General features: G+C 35.4%; 1 long non-coding RNA gene and 1 pseudogene across 1 annotated transcript in view; one reads left to right on the top strand and one right to left on the bottom strand.

Annotated features, from left to right (window-relative positions):
• LOC141418235 (uncharacterized) overlaps window positions 1-15,112 on the bottom strand; it is a 1,454,649-nt gene that overhangs the window by 956,332 nt on the left and 483,205 nt on the right. The window lies entirely within an intron of this gene.
• On the top strand, window positions 4,036-4,219 carry LOC109678272 (ATP synthase F(0) complex subunit j, mitochondrial pseudogene; annotated as a pseudogene).

Here is a 15,112-nt window from a genome sequence, read left to right as displayed (position 1 = left end):
GAAAATTTCCAAGACTGATTCTAAAATCTTAATGTGTAAGGGATTTGTGAAAATGGCTACACACAGTCCCTACCCTCAAATATATTTATTGAATTGTTTTGGGATAGAGCCAAGGCATCTGGTTTTGAGACACCTCCCCAGATTATTCAGCTGCAGGTGTTCCAGGAATCACATTTTATAAAGCATTGTTTTGGAGTAATGTAGATGTTAACTTACTTTGTTACACCTGAAGGATTCTTACATAGAATCCCTCACCAGATGCCTGCTTGCCTAGGGCTTGGCTGAACTTAAATTTTCAAGGGAGAGCTGAGTTCACTTCCCCAGGCTTCCTTAAGACACTAGACAATTAACTGATCAGCCAAAAACTAAATATGCCAATGAAGAGAAAGAGCAAGGGAGCCTGTTCCTTGTTTTTGTAACAAACCTGAGCCAGGACTGTTGACTCTTAAAAGGAGAACGTCTTAAGGAGCAAGACTCCCTTGTCTCAAGCACGAAGAAGTAGCCTTGTGTCCCATGGTACTCCATCTTCTTTTACTTGTCTAAGTGACCTAATTTATGCAAGAATATAGAGACTACAAATTCTGCAACCTAACTGAAAAAAGAACCAAAAAAACCAATGTTAAATGATGTGTGCGCCAAGTACAAGGATTTGGAATACCAACTTCCAAAATCTATTTTAAGTTTCAGAGATGGGATCAGTTACACCTTTGAAAAACTGTTTTTGATGAAGTTATAATGGAGAATGGTAGTTGGATCTTTCTCTAAAAAACAAGATTAGCAGTTTTCTTAAAGTGCCTACACTTGTATTTTTCCCATGTTAAAGTAACATATCTTTTTGTTAAAGAAATTTAGAGAACAAAGAAAGAATTAAAGACATGAAAATTATTCAGAGTTTCATCATCCAAATACATACGTTCACTGATTTTTATATTATTTCCTTGGGATCCTTTTTGTTGTGAAGAGGAGACATTTTATTATTATATCTCGAAGCTATTTTATATCTTAATCTTTACTTAGATTTCAGAATGCTATCTCATATCTTAATATTAATAGATTTCTGACAGCTATTTTATATCTTAATATTTAAATAGATTTCTGAATTTTATCCATTTAACTGAATAGTCTTTGAAAATCTTCAATAGTATTTGTGTTCTAATCCCCCAGATGTATACTATATATTATTAATCTATTTTTGATGGTGGAATATTAGGGACATTTCAATTTTAAAATCAGATTATTAGCAATAGTAAAACAAATTGACTATTATGTTGCCATGCACTGTCCCTAAGGTATTTGTATGTACTACCTAATAGAACAATTAATATTTTATATGGCAAACTGTACAATAATTAGGTTCCAAATATTATGATATGAGCAGATAAGCCAAAGGAACCATAAAATTAAATTTGGGGAGATTTAGTCCTTGAACAAAAAGTTAACCAACTGACATAAAAGATATCTGTTGCCAAGCAAAAAATGTAACTTTAGAATGAGTTTTCAGCAGAAAAACACAGTCCACCCATTTCCTGTCTTTAAAAACAAAGAGGGAATATTAATGGTTATACTCTGTTATACTTGTAAGCAGGTGGCAAACGTGGCCGGATTCCCTTCACCCAACTTCTTTGTGACCTAGCTAGGTTTTAAATTAAAGATGGAATTAAAAAAGGAAAAGTTATTTGCATTTTATTACTCGCCTCAAAGTTAACAAAGACAAAATGAAAGTAGCTGACTTCGTTGAACTCTTTAATTTATTTTTCTGATCTTTAAGGAAAATTAGAAAAACAGCTAAGGAGGCTCCTTTGAAAAAGCTAGAGGTGCCCAGAAATTGGAAGTAGGTGATGATAGCTAACACCAGGCTCTATCTAGCAGTCCTAGGGATCTTTAAAGATGGGGCTAGAACAAGAGAGCCTGCAATTTACAGTGCCTGACAAGGACATACTTTTCATCCTTGAAAAAACCGTCCCTTATATTACTCTTGGACCCATGGTCTACCTTAGAAGATCGCTGAGTCTACAGCCCCTCCTACATACACTTTTGATCATATGTTAATGTCAGCATCGTTGAGTAGATGGACGTCTTCCAGTGAATTCTGAGTATTGTGGCTTATCTTGGATGTTTTAAGGATAAAATCCCTTTGTGAACCTTCTTAAAAAGACCTTCTTCATAAAATCAGAAAAGGAGAGAAAAAGCTAAATATAGTCAAAAAATATGCTTCAATTTTCTCTCTCCAGCATTATAAAGTAACTTAGAGGCCTTTGGAACAGACTGATCTTCCTTCTTAACTAGAAAAAATTATACTTGGAGTGAGTTAGAGTTTTATACATTTTTTTTCCCTTTTTACTCTTTCTCTGAAACCAGAAATTGCCTTTACATGGTGATTTTTCCTGCCCAAATAGTCCTAAAACCACTACTAAGAAAATACTTACATATATAAAATTGCTACCTTGGGTTTGATCAATTATGGAAGAAAAGCTATCATTCCAATACCCTTAAAAATGACATTTTCAACTGCCTTACATAGAGCATGCTCCAGGGTGTTTTTGGAGACTCAAAAGTAAAAATTATCCATGTTCATTTCTCAAAATTTTAGAGGTGGGAGAGAGATATTCCTTAAGTCTCTTTACTAAAAATTTCAAAAATAATTTGCTATGACTTTGTACTCATGAAAAAATGCTTGGTCAAACTCTTTTCTTCCTGGCCAGGAGTACATTTATTTTTTATATAAGATTTACCCTCAGGCATCCCTGAGTGTTCCTTTGAAAGGGTAAGAGGGAGAAAAAAAAAAAAAAAGAAGAAAGACTGTATGATTTACTAAAGTAAATTAATTCAGTTTAAGTGGTAATAAGAGGGAAGAAAGGTCACAGGGGACAGTAGGATTGGGTGGGTATTGAAAAATAGATATGATATTATGTGTAGTTTCTCTTTGTTGATGTCATATAGTAATTCTGTAATTACCTATCAGGGTAGAGGGCATAATAATATGCATTGAAAACTTGAAAAATGGGGGGTGGGAAGGAAGGGGCAAGGGAGAGTAATGGGAGGGTTGAATGGACCAAAGTAAAGTGTCACAGTAGGGACACATTGAGAAGCTCCGTTGAACACTGACTTAGAAAATAATAATGAAAGGCAGGATTGCAAAACATGCCCAGTGTATGGGGGAGGGGTACTTGTGGGAAGGTGGAGGGTGAAAGGAGGTTAAGGTAAGGGAACATCTTTGATGCACCTGACCTATATGAAATAGAACAATGAAACCTCTTTTACTTGCTTTCTGTGGGACAGGGAAGTGACAAAGGGGAGAGGTGGTGAGGTGATCTAGCCAATGTATAATAGAAGCTTGTTAGGAATTGTCACAATGTACGCCCCCTGTGCAACAAATATATCCTAATGAAAATGTTAAAAAAAGAAAACAGGAAAACTGAAGAATGTTTCAAGTGGAGTACAGCCTAACCATCATTCACTTCATTCCTTCCCAGATCGCGTTCTAAGGAAGACTATTTCCGTAACATGGGATCGGGTTGTTAACAGCAATAAAAAACAATATGTCTAGTTTCTCTTTTTCAGTAGGTAAGGCAATAAATGAAGTCTCCCCACTTTAGGAGAATCAGAATATGCAAAACAACAGTTTTGTGAAATGTACAAAAGAAAAAAACCCAAACAATTCACTTTGTCCTACTATTTGTCAAACCTTTTTGATAATGGAATGGGTTTTTTAAGGGACAACAAGTACAACTTGTGGAATTAATTCTGTGGTTCTTAACTTGATAAACACTGAGCTAGAATAATGACAAGATTACATTTGAGCAAGTTGATATCAGTTTAGCACATCAACCACAATTACAGTGTTTGAAGCAAACCTAGAACATGGCAAAATAACGTACGTTAATGTTAGATATTGTATTGAATAATAGAAGACACTTGGCTCAGGAAACTTTATTTATTACTATTCTCACTGTTAGGTAGTTACATATAAAAATCTTAAGAGGCTTTTCCTATCTGGCTGCAGGTCTACAGGGGCCTGAGCCCTAACTTACAAAGATGCCTCAAAGCATTATAAAAAATGTCTGAATTCCTATGAAGCCCTACTATACCCAGGTTTAGCAGCAGATCTGTGTAGAAATGGAGTTGATGAGTTACATAGTTTATAAGATCAGGAGCAATGATAAAAGAAGTAAAGCTTTGAAAAGGTTTGAGTCCTGCACCTGCTCATGGTCATCATTAACCAGCTCCCTTGAGGACACATGAGAGGAAACATTGGTCTGCCTGTAAAGTGCAGCAAGCTTCGTCACACGGGATCACAGAACATTTCTGTACGCTCATAGAAGTACCATTTACTATGAGGTATGAGTAAGCTGTGTCTGTGAGTTACACCATTACATGTTGGTACTGCTTTCAGTGTGTTCTTCCAGGGTGGGGACTTTGTAATGCAGCAGGCAAAGCCACAACCTCACCCAGGAAACCTGAGGACCAAGGAGCAAACACTTCCATTGACATAGGGGTTGGTAGTCAGGATCTAGGTGCTCAGTCCATATCTAATATTCAGTAAATATCTTATAAATAACAAAAAATAAAAATAAAAATAAAAATCTTTAGAGATAAATTCTATCTTTCAGGGAAAGTTAAGGTACTGGATTTATTTGGTGGAAGTAAAATGTATTAAGTCGCTGAATTCAAGGAAAATATGGCAAGTAAGAAAATGAAAAGGAGGTTAGAGTGGGTGCACACTCTTTTAATTATAAGAATAAATCACTCAGTTGTAGCACTGAAAATGAACTAAGCAGAGCTTGCAATGCTAGTAAAAATTTACGAATGTGGGATACTTCCTTTCAGTTACCTCAGTCAGCAGGCTCACACTCTTCAGGTTAATGATAAATAATTTTAAGTGTTGCATTGAATACACTGAAGAGGTAAACTGAAAATGTATCAAAGTGAGCACATGCAAGTACAATGGAAGCTAAGATAGGTTTAAAAGAGATTAACATGAAGGAAAGGAGATCTTTTTTTTTTTAGTTTGTAAAGAGATTGGATTAAGACTATGAAGTTAATTGACCTCTTGCTCCATGCCAGCTGATGTGGCAATCACATTACTATTTTAATAATTCCATGTTATTTTACCTCCTAACTAAAAGGAAGTCCCAAGACTAACCATTGCAGTGAATTTTGCAAATGGATTTACCTTACTAACAGTTAGGGCAACTCCATTCTTAATTATTTTTTCCAGCCATGCTTCCATCAAGGAGTTTAGTCTTGAAGAAATGGGAAACTATCAGAATTATTTTGTTTAAATACCACTAAGTCCATTTTTGGAGTGCAATTATAAAATCTTTGAGACATAAAACTCAAAATAGGAACATATCTGTGTGTCAACACAAAAACCATCAATTTAAAATCCTTTTGAAGATAGAAACTCCCTAACTATCCTTGGTAATGCAGAATAATTTATTGTTAAATACATGATGAGTAGTTCACATCAGTGTGAGATGTGCTGGCTAATTTATATGTATCCTTCTTTTCAATTCTCACACAGATCTGAGATGAGAACCATTATAATTATGCCCATATTGCAAAAGAAAATGCAGAACTAGAAGAAAAAGTATGAGTTGCCCAGTTTTCATAGCTAGAAACAGTAGTTGATTCTCAAACATAAGCAGCTTCACTCTAGAGCCTATACTTATAAATATTTTCCCAAACACATTGACTTTCTTTGACTGCTGGAATAGATCACCACAAATTTGTTGCCTTAGAATAAGAGATACTTAATCTTTTACCATCCTAGGGACCAGAAGTCCAAAATCATTGTGGTTGGGATGAATCAAGGTTATAGGAGGCTGCTTTATTCCTTGAAGGCACTAGAGGAAAATCCTTTCCTGACTGTTTCTATTTCTGGTGGCTGCTGGCATTTCTTCTGCATACTATGTCATACTACCTTCTCTTCTCCCGTCTGTGAACCCTCCCCCTGCCTCCTTCTTCCAAGAGCCTTCATGATTGAACTGATAATCCAAGATGATCTACTCATAGCAAAATGATGGACTTGAACCCATATAAAGTCATTAGGCCACTACATAATATTTTTTTTTTTTGGTGGTACTGGGGCTTGAACTCAGGGCTTTCACCTTGAGCCACTCCACCAACCTTATTTTTGTGAAGGGTTTTGGAGATAGAGTCTCATGAACTATTTGCCTAGGCTGGCTTTGAACCATGATTCTCCTGATCTCTGCCTCCTGAATAGCTAGGATTACAGACGTGAGCCATTGGCACCTGGCAACACATGCTGTCTTATATGCCTTATATCCATCTAATTTAAGACATGAATGGTGTAAATGATAAAAAAATTTTTGTTTAGTTAATTAGAAAGGCAGTAAATTGGTGATTCAATTCTTATTCTGTGTTTGGTAAGGAAGATAGACTGGGTTATATATAGATTTCACAAAGGCGCTTTCCACAAACTTCTCTAGAAGAATAGAGAAGGACGTAACTAAATTTCAGACCCAGCAAGCTAAGCCCAGGGTTTCATATCCACGTGAGTCGGAATGTGAAGCATGGTAATTGTGTATATCTAAAAGCAGTATCCTACTTGAGATTGCTCCAAAAATCTAGGCAACCAAACCTAAGATTACTCCAAAGTTACAAACTCCTGCCAGAAATGAAGAGCAAGAGAAGCAAAATAAACTTACTTTTGGAAAAGGGGATAATATTTAAAAGCCGGATATAATTTTAAGACACTGGACAGTAGCTTCTGAGTCCTTCTGTAGATCAAAGGCAGAGCTTAAGGGCAGGAGAAAGAAAGGAAGAAGAACCAAAATGAATGGAAATGTTATAGACATTCAATGCAGAGTGTCCTTGTTGATACAACCAAGATTTAGCCAACTTTTCAAAATAGAGACCTAGCAGTCATTCTTGTCATGTTGCTTTCCCTCATTTTCCACATCCAATCCATCCCACAGGACTGTTGACTTCAGCTATTAAACAGCTCTCAAATCCATGTGTAAGCTATATGTCTTCCCTGTGCTGTGAATATCTCTTCCCAGGATTTACTGAGCAGTCTACTTATGGACTTTTAAAATGAGGCATAGTTTCTCCTTTGTCTATGTATTAAAAGTTCAATGTATATAATAAAAGTTAATAAGTTAGGGTAGTCATATTTTTCAGGCAGTGTAGCAAGATATGATACATACAGAAACAAAAATTTCAAGGCAGATATAAAGTGTTACCTTAAAATTAAGTAGAACTTAGATGTGAACATTATAAGAAATGATACCAAAATATGTAATAACACATTTTTATATTAAACTAATATTTTCTCTTAGAAAAATTCCATTCCAAACAAGGATGAGTGAGCCTGTATTCTTTATAGAAATTTATTATACAATATATTAATTTATATTAAGCTCCCGCAAGAAATGCTACATATGGGACGACTTTTTATTTGAAATTTTGTTTCTTATACCAGAGTTCATCAAGCTGTTTCATATTTATTTCTTTGATTAATGATATGTCAAAATTCTAATTCTAGTACCAATTTATGGTGTGTTGGCAACTGGAGAATGAAACAGCAAAGTAGACAACAGGCAAAATTGATTTTTCTCCATCTTCTTTGAATTCCAGTAAATATTTCCCAAATGTGCTTTTTGTAGCAACCAAACTAAATATTATAGTCTTATTTCTCTCAACTATTAATTATGTTACTTCTGAGAACTGAGAATTTCTTAAAGCATACCAGTATAGTTGGGTGATATGATTTAATGTGTCACTCATTCTGGATTAGAGGTTGCATATTTAAAAATCCCTACTACTAAATTTTGCCATTCACAAAGACATATCACATATTTAAAAGGTTATTTAGCACAAATGTGTTTCATAGGAGTTTAAAAAATAACACAAATGCTGTGAACTGATAAGAAATGTAATACAAATGGACATGATTTGATTGGATGGTTATATTGACGTGGATTCAATCAGATAGGGAAAAAAGAAGTGAACTAGTGACAAACAAACAAAGCCAATAGAATGAAGTGAAAGAGAAAGAAGCAAGAAAGAAAATTCATTATAAATGCACAGCTCGTAGATTCAGGGGTAGAACACTTATTTCACCAGTTTAACAAATATGATAATATCAAGAGAGTTCTAAAGAAATAAGACTCCTTCCAAAGGCAGCAGTAGCACCATCAAAATGTAGATTAGGACACTGAAATTGCTTGTGTTCTCAGTGCTCTTATGAATTCGGGGCATGAACTATTGAGTCAGACAAGAAAAATAACTATTGGCATTTGTGGTAAAATGCTAACAGAGGCAACTTCTTATTCTTTTTTTATATTAAATGGTACTAAGAAATAAACCTAAAACTTGTTCGTAAAGATTAATGAGCATATTCTCGGAGACACAACCATCTCTGCTGAGGTTCAAATAGTGTGCTCGCGTTTAAAAACACACTACTCATACTTATGAATCTTGCCACTTTACAAGTAATGACAACAGTGTTTATCAAACAAGGCTCCTTTGAGACCTGATGGTAATGGTATTTTGAATGTTGAATGCAGGGAATGTTGTTTAGTCCATTTCAAATCACTGTTGCAGGAAGTCATCTTATTCTTCTAGGAGTTTCCTTATAGGATGGTTAATTAGTGACATACTGGCTCACCTTCTTCCTATTAGTCAAGGAGAATCTTGAGTCCTGCATGTACAATGAGCACATATCTAGGGATTAGGATAGAATTAAATGGGATGTGACACAAAGTCTTAACTTAAAATTTTGAGAGATACCCGATTAGTTTTTCAAACAGGATACAGTTCAGGTATAAATGTGAAGGAAAATTTTAAGCATTCTGTGTGGCTCAGAAATATTACACATTTCCTAAGTATAACTAAGCTTGAGGGGATTTCTCCATTATGATGCCCTCAGTTTCAATCTCTCTTTCTATGCAATCTGTTTTTTGGGGGGAGTTATCTGTGTATCCCTGGGTGTAGGCTTGGTGAGAGTGTTATTTCAGATGGTAGTTTCATAGATTGGGATATAAAACATCTGAATCTAGAAGAATATCTAATTCTCTCCTGATCTAAGAGATCCAGGAGACCACTGTGTGATTTAGACACTGTCAATCTTCAAAGAGAAAGAGGAAGAAGCCTGGACAGTAAGTCTTTCACATCCCGATCACAATTTGTCCTTGCAAAATGAAAGCTGTACAGCTCTCTTCCTGGTTTCTGCTAATTTCTACATATGGTCCTCCAGCCTCCTTCTGATTGCATGAGCTTACATAGTGCTACCAATAATTTTATTTTTTATGTAGATGAAAATATCATCAGGAAACATTAAAGATGAATTTACTGCCATGAGAGTAATCTCTAATATTAATATATTAATATACTGAGTATATTGAGTACATATTGAGTAAATCTGGAATTTTGTTTTTCTTTTAAAAATATACAATTCCTCATCAAGTGATTATGGACCTTTTCTCAATAAAAAGATATTTATAATTTTCTAGCCTAATTTCTTATACTTTGTTTCCTTGCTTCTCTGTGAGCAATGGTTATGCAGTTTTAAGAATGTGTAGTATACCTGAAAAAAAGTCACAACTTTTTTTGAAGAACCACAGAAATACATGTATATTTATATTTATATAACTATAAAGGTTGTGTTCAAAAGAAAAAATTGCTATTCTTGTTCTTCTGCTGAAAATCTTGATATGTTTTATATGATTTTGCGGTATAAGAAAACTTTGTAACTTAGGCTTCCAAATCTTGAAATCAGTTATTAAAAAATAAGAGCCAATAAAATTTTTTTGAAATACTCTCAGTGCATCCAGTAATATTCCTTGGACAATTACTGTGTGATTACCTCTGTTATATAAAAATAAACAGCAAAGACATAGTCACTGGTTGAGGTATCTTGTTTTCCAGTGGAATATATTGGGAATTGAAATACTTTATTAGGTAATTCTGTATATTACTACTTATCCTATAAACACTAAAGGCATAAGGAAGTATAGCAACAAACTACTCATTTTATTGGTCACATGGAATGCCCTATATGACATGGTAGAAATTAAAATAAAATAGATTTAAATGCCCTGAGATAGAGTTTCAATTTGAGAAAATAATTGTACAATAAACAAAAATCTCAGCAGAAACAAAGAAAGCAGTGGTATCCGTCTGACATCAAGAAGCCCCACCACTTCTGCTTATTTTTCTATATGGCTGCCCAGTCTCTCAGCTAGGTCAATTCTTTAGATTGGTCATTAATAGTCTTGATATCTATATCTCTTTAGTAATTGAGATTTGAATATCAAATCTCAATGACTTGGCCCAAATCCTGTTCAATAGGACTATTGGGGTCTGTATCCATTTTAATTTTAAAAACCACTTGTTGATGATGTTGAACACTATAACTTGGAAAGTAGTAGTGTGAGATCTAAGTCCAGAAGTTTGGGAGAATTAAAGGCATTTTCATAAAAATGGCTCAGAATTCTTTCCACTGTGTCCAACTGAGAACATTTCTTATTTGCTCTCATTCACCTTCTTGCTCTTTCTCTACTAAGAGAAACCTATCATACTTCTTGCTGAACTTAAACTCTAGATGGAAAATACACATGTATTTTGAAATGTACAAAAAGATTCAGGGTATATTGGAAGGAGAAAACCCTCCACAGAGCTAAGCAAGAGGATATGCCTGTGATTAGAGAAGTCAGGCAGATACACAGCTGCTAAACCAATACCTGAGATGGCCTCCCCTTTCCCTGGAAATGACTCATGTCCCTTTTCTGCTTAAAGTGTTGGAAGAGTTTCCTGCTTTTATTATAAAGAAATATTATCTGGCGAGAAAAGTGAGACAATCCCCTTGCACTTAAAGGAAATAAGTGGAAGGGAGAAGAACTAATTGACTCTTAACAAGTTCCTCCAAACCTTCATTGTGATCGCTTCATGATTACCTCTGTTAAATGAATCTTTTATTCCCCTCCACTCTTTCTGAGTTATTGCTTAAATTAATGGTGTTCTTTAAGTTGGTGAAAATGAACAGAAGCAGGAATATAACACACACAAACACACACACCCACAGAACACAATTTCTTTTAACTATTCAGGTATCTTCGGCATGATTCCCAGAATTAAATAAAGGATCATACAAAAAAGTAAGATTTTTTTCCTAAGGATCTGAGATAACATAGTACAGAAATGGTGGTCCTATTTTCATACTGGTTAGGAATAAGTTACTAGCCAGGCAGTAACACAGTAAATGGTTGTTCATCAATGCACTCTGAGGTGCTTGGCTCCACTCACAAAATTAATTTTGGAACTATCTGGATTACTCCATTGTTGTGCATAATATTCTCTTCAAATCTGTGTCTACCTTCTCCTTTATTTTGGCTTAAATTTCTTCAATTTTGACTTCCCTATTTTCCCCTTTCGAATTCATACTTTTGCTCCCTCTTAGTCTAAATGCTCTGAGAAGCAGCCTGCACAGTGGCAGGCCTGGCACTCAGGATCCTCCCTCTGGGCTTGCTGACTTGAATGGTACACAACTCATCTCAACCAACCCACCCCATCTATATAGCCAAATACATAGGACTTCATATTTTAATATTTGCTCTAGAATTCAGAACACTGGTGAACAATCTCAGTGGGGACAAACATAAGAAAATATACAATAGATTCTTATTAGCATAGTTTGGTTTAGTATTGACATTTCTCTGAATTGACATTGTTATAAATAAAACAGGCTGTGGAAGTAGAAATCATTGTTCTAAAATATTACAATTATTACTAGATTCTTGGTAGAATGTATTCATTTAATTAACCATTTGATCAGTGAATTTATTTCTAAAAAAATCCTTACTGGATAAGAGTATTGGTTTGTTATAATAATTACAGAGTTCTTTGTGGTGCTTTTTGCTGATGGTAGAAATAATTTTGCAAAGACCCAATTATTAACTATTTTGCAATAAAAGAGTAGTCTTTATCATGTCATTGCTATAGATCTGACCTTACCTTTATTTCTAGATTCATTTCCTCTGTGCCCTGATAATAATCTTTGCTTGATGAATTAAATAATGTAGAGTTCACAATGTAGAGCTCACAAAGAATCATTCCCTTTTGATTGCCATTTTATCAGCAAGAAAATCCCTTCCTCTCACCTTATGACCCTGAGAAACTATTATTAAGACAATTTTCAAGACATTTCAGCTATCACTGCTTTTGGAAGCCTCTCCTGATCAAATCCCCACCTAGACTTTCTGGTGTGATTATTTCCTCTTTCTGTCCTTAAAGTAGATCCCATATAAACTTCTATTCATCAAGAATATATGGCATAGAAGAGAAGGTGTGGCTCTTGACTATATCATCCCTTATTGAATCCAGCGAGATTTTAACTTCTCAGTCCTGTTTATTTTTAAATCCATACAATATCTCACATTCATTAAGGAAGTACTCAATAATAATAATAATGAATCTTTTAAGTTAATGTTATTTTCAGGTGATAACCATTTGTTAAGTGTTGCTTGTTTTTCAACACTTCTTATAATCTCATGTGGCCGTGATATTTTCATCAAACTTAAAAGCAGTAATTCATATAAAGATTGAAAGTATCCTATAATGATTTTTAAAATATGTAAAGAATTTATTTGATGATATTTCTTTCATGAAATGGAGATTAATTTCTTACCTATTTAGTAAGAGCTAGATAGAATGACTTGCTTCTGATATATAACATATGGTGGTATCTCAGTCCATTTTCTGCTTCCTTAGCAAAAGGTAAGCAATAGAAGTTTATTTGGCTTACAGTTTTGGAGATGGAGAATTCCAAGAACAGCTGGAAAGGGCCTTTGTGCTACATTACAACATGGCATGGAAGCACATGGAAGACAGAACAAAGAAGTCAGGCTAAATTCAACCTTTCGGTTAGGAGCCTACTATAATGACTGACTCATTCCCAACACAGTATCATTAATCCGCACACAAGGGCTCTGCTTTCAAATGACCCACCAATCAAAGGTCTCACCTTTCCATACCAACAATGGTAATTAAAATTGAACATGAGTTTACATTGAGAAATTTAAGACATAGCTAGGGGATATGAGAATGATAACTCCCAAGATTTGGTTGCATCTTGGAACCAAAGTTTTGAACTTGACCCTCTGGCTTGAATCAGTTTATCTCAGGGAAGTTGTGGTGAACCCATATAAGATTGTTGTTATATTGAAGGACTGATTGTGTTAAAGTATGAAAAATTATTGAAATAAGAAGTATTAGCTAGTGTGTGTTAGGACTTAGATACCAGCCAGAGAATGACAGGCTGATATGCTAATAAGCCAACCCTAAGGTGGTGGCTGATATGCAAACAAGCTAACCCTAAGGTGACAGTGCAGACAACAGAAGTGGTGAAGTCACCATAGGATATATAAACTCAGGCCAGAACCCAAAGCCTTGCTTGTCTCCTCACCCATAGGGGACCATGCTGTCAGAGTCTGTCCCAAGACCCTGATGTAGAGGCAGCTGCCGCTTGTGAGCGCGCCCCTTCTCCGACGACCACTGGGTGTTGCTGGTGAACCATGAACTGGACCTGCACTGAAGGCAGCTGTGTGAATCCCCTGGGGTGCACCTATGCCCCCCTCATCGGCTGAGAAGATGTCGCATGGTGAGCAAGACTTGGGGGAAGGTCTGAGTAACTCCTGGCTGGCTAGGGTAGTAGAGACAGGCATTAGGATCCATAGGAAAGTGCCTTGTGTATTTGCTTGAATAAAAACCCTGTCCTCTGAAATAAGAGTCTCCTGAGTACTGTACTCAACTGAACCAATAAGTGCTCACGACAGAGGTTATCTGTCACATCATGAGGACACTCAAATAGTCTATAACAAAACCCTGTGGCAAGGACCTGAGACCTCCTGCCAACATTCATGCAAATGAGTCATTTTTTAAGTGAATACTCCAGCCCCAAACTTTCAGATAGCAAGAGGTCCTTCAATTATCCTGAATATAACTTCCTGAGCGACACTGAGGTAGAATCACCCAGATGAGTCACTTGTGATGTTCTCATCTCCATAAATTGAAGGCTTGTTGTTTTAGAACACTAAATTTTGGGAGTTATTTGTTATGTAGCTAATGTATATTCTTTGTATATGTAGTTATCTAATGAGTATTCTTTAAATAACATTTAAATAGTTTAAATAGTACAGGATACAACTGTATAGTTCTTTCAGAAACATTTAAGAATTGTAGCATACAGAAAGACAGAACTATGTTCTTATGAAGGGAAAAGATTTTTCAGACCAGAGGAGTTTGATTATTTTAAGGGATGGCATTCCTAATTATAGTATTAAACATTAGAATAACCTAATTGAAGGATATTGCTTCATCTTCCAAATGCTTCTTTAAACAAAATAGATTGATTTTTACCTGTATGTGACCTTCTTATGAAACTTCATGAGATATTATTGCTATAAAACATTGAAATTAAATATTTTCACAACTTCCTGATGTGTGAGTTGCAGTTCTGTCAGGCTTGTCATGGGGTAAATGATTAACCATTTTTTAATTTCACTTCCCTTAAACTCAATGAGTGAAATAGAACATGTATTTTTTAACCTGTTCGGTAAGAACTAGGTGGAATGTGGAACTGCTGAACACCTACCTGAATTTGGATTCTGGTTCTCAATTTTGTCTGCACATGAGAGTCATATGGGGATACTGAATTGAAGTGGATGTGTAGATTGCACTCCACAACAATTTAAGTGAACAGGTTGAGGAGGGTGCTGGGCATTTAGAGATGTTAAAAAAAAAATCTCATGACACTTGAATATGCACCTGTATTTAAAAAGAACTAATTTAGAACACGCTTCTTAATACCTGATGACAATTCTGAAATGACTCACTAAGTTATACACCAGTAGTTCTCAAATATCAGGGTGGGTAAGAATCATGTATAAGCTCAGTAAGTTCACAGAATTCTGAGCTATGTCCTTCCTTGTGAAAGCTCAGCTCTGGAGCTCTGGGACTGGTTCCAAGACACTGTAATTAAGAAGTACCATGGACATTTTTGTATGCATGTGGGACTATATTCTGAAACACTGACCTACAAACCACACACAAACAACTCCAGTAAGTTTATCAGTAAGAACAGTAAGAT

The sequence above is a fragment of the Castor canadensis genome, chromosome 16 (assembly GCF_047511655.1).
Source record: "Castor canadensis chromosome 16, mCasCan1.hap1v2, whole genome shotgun sequence".
Lineage (NCBI taxonomy): Eukaryota > Metazoa > Chordata > Mammalia > Rodentia > Castoridae > Castor > Castor canadensis.
This window is presented reverse-complemented; position numbering and strand designations above follow the sequence as displayed.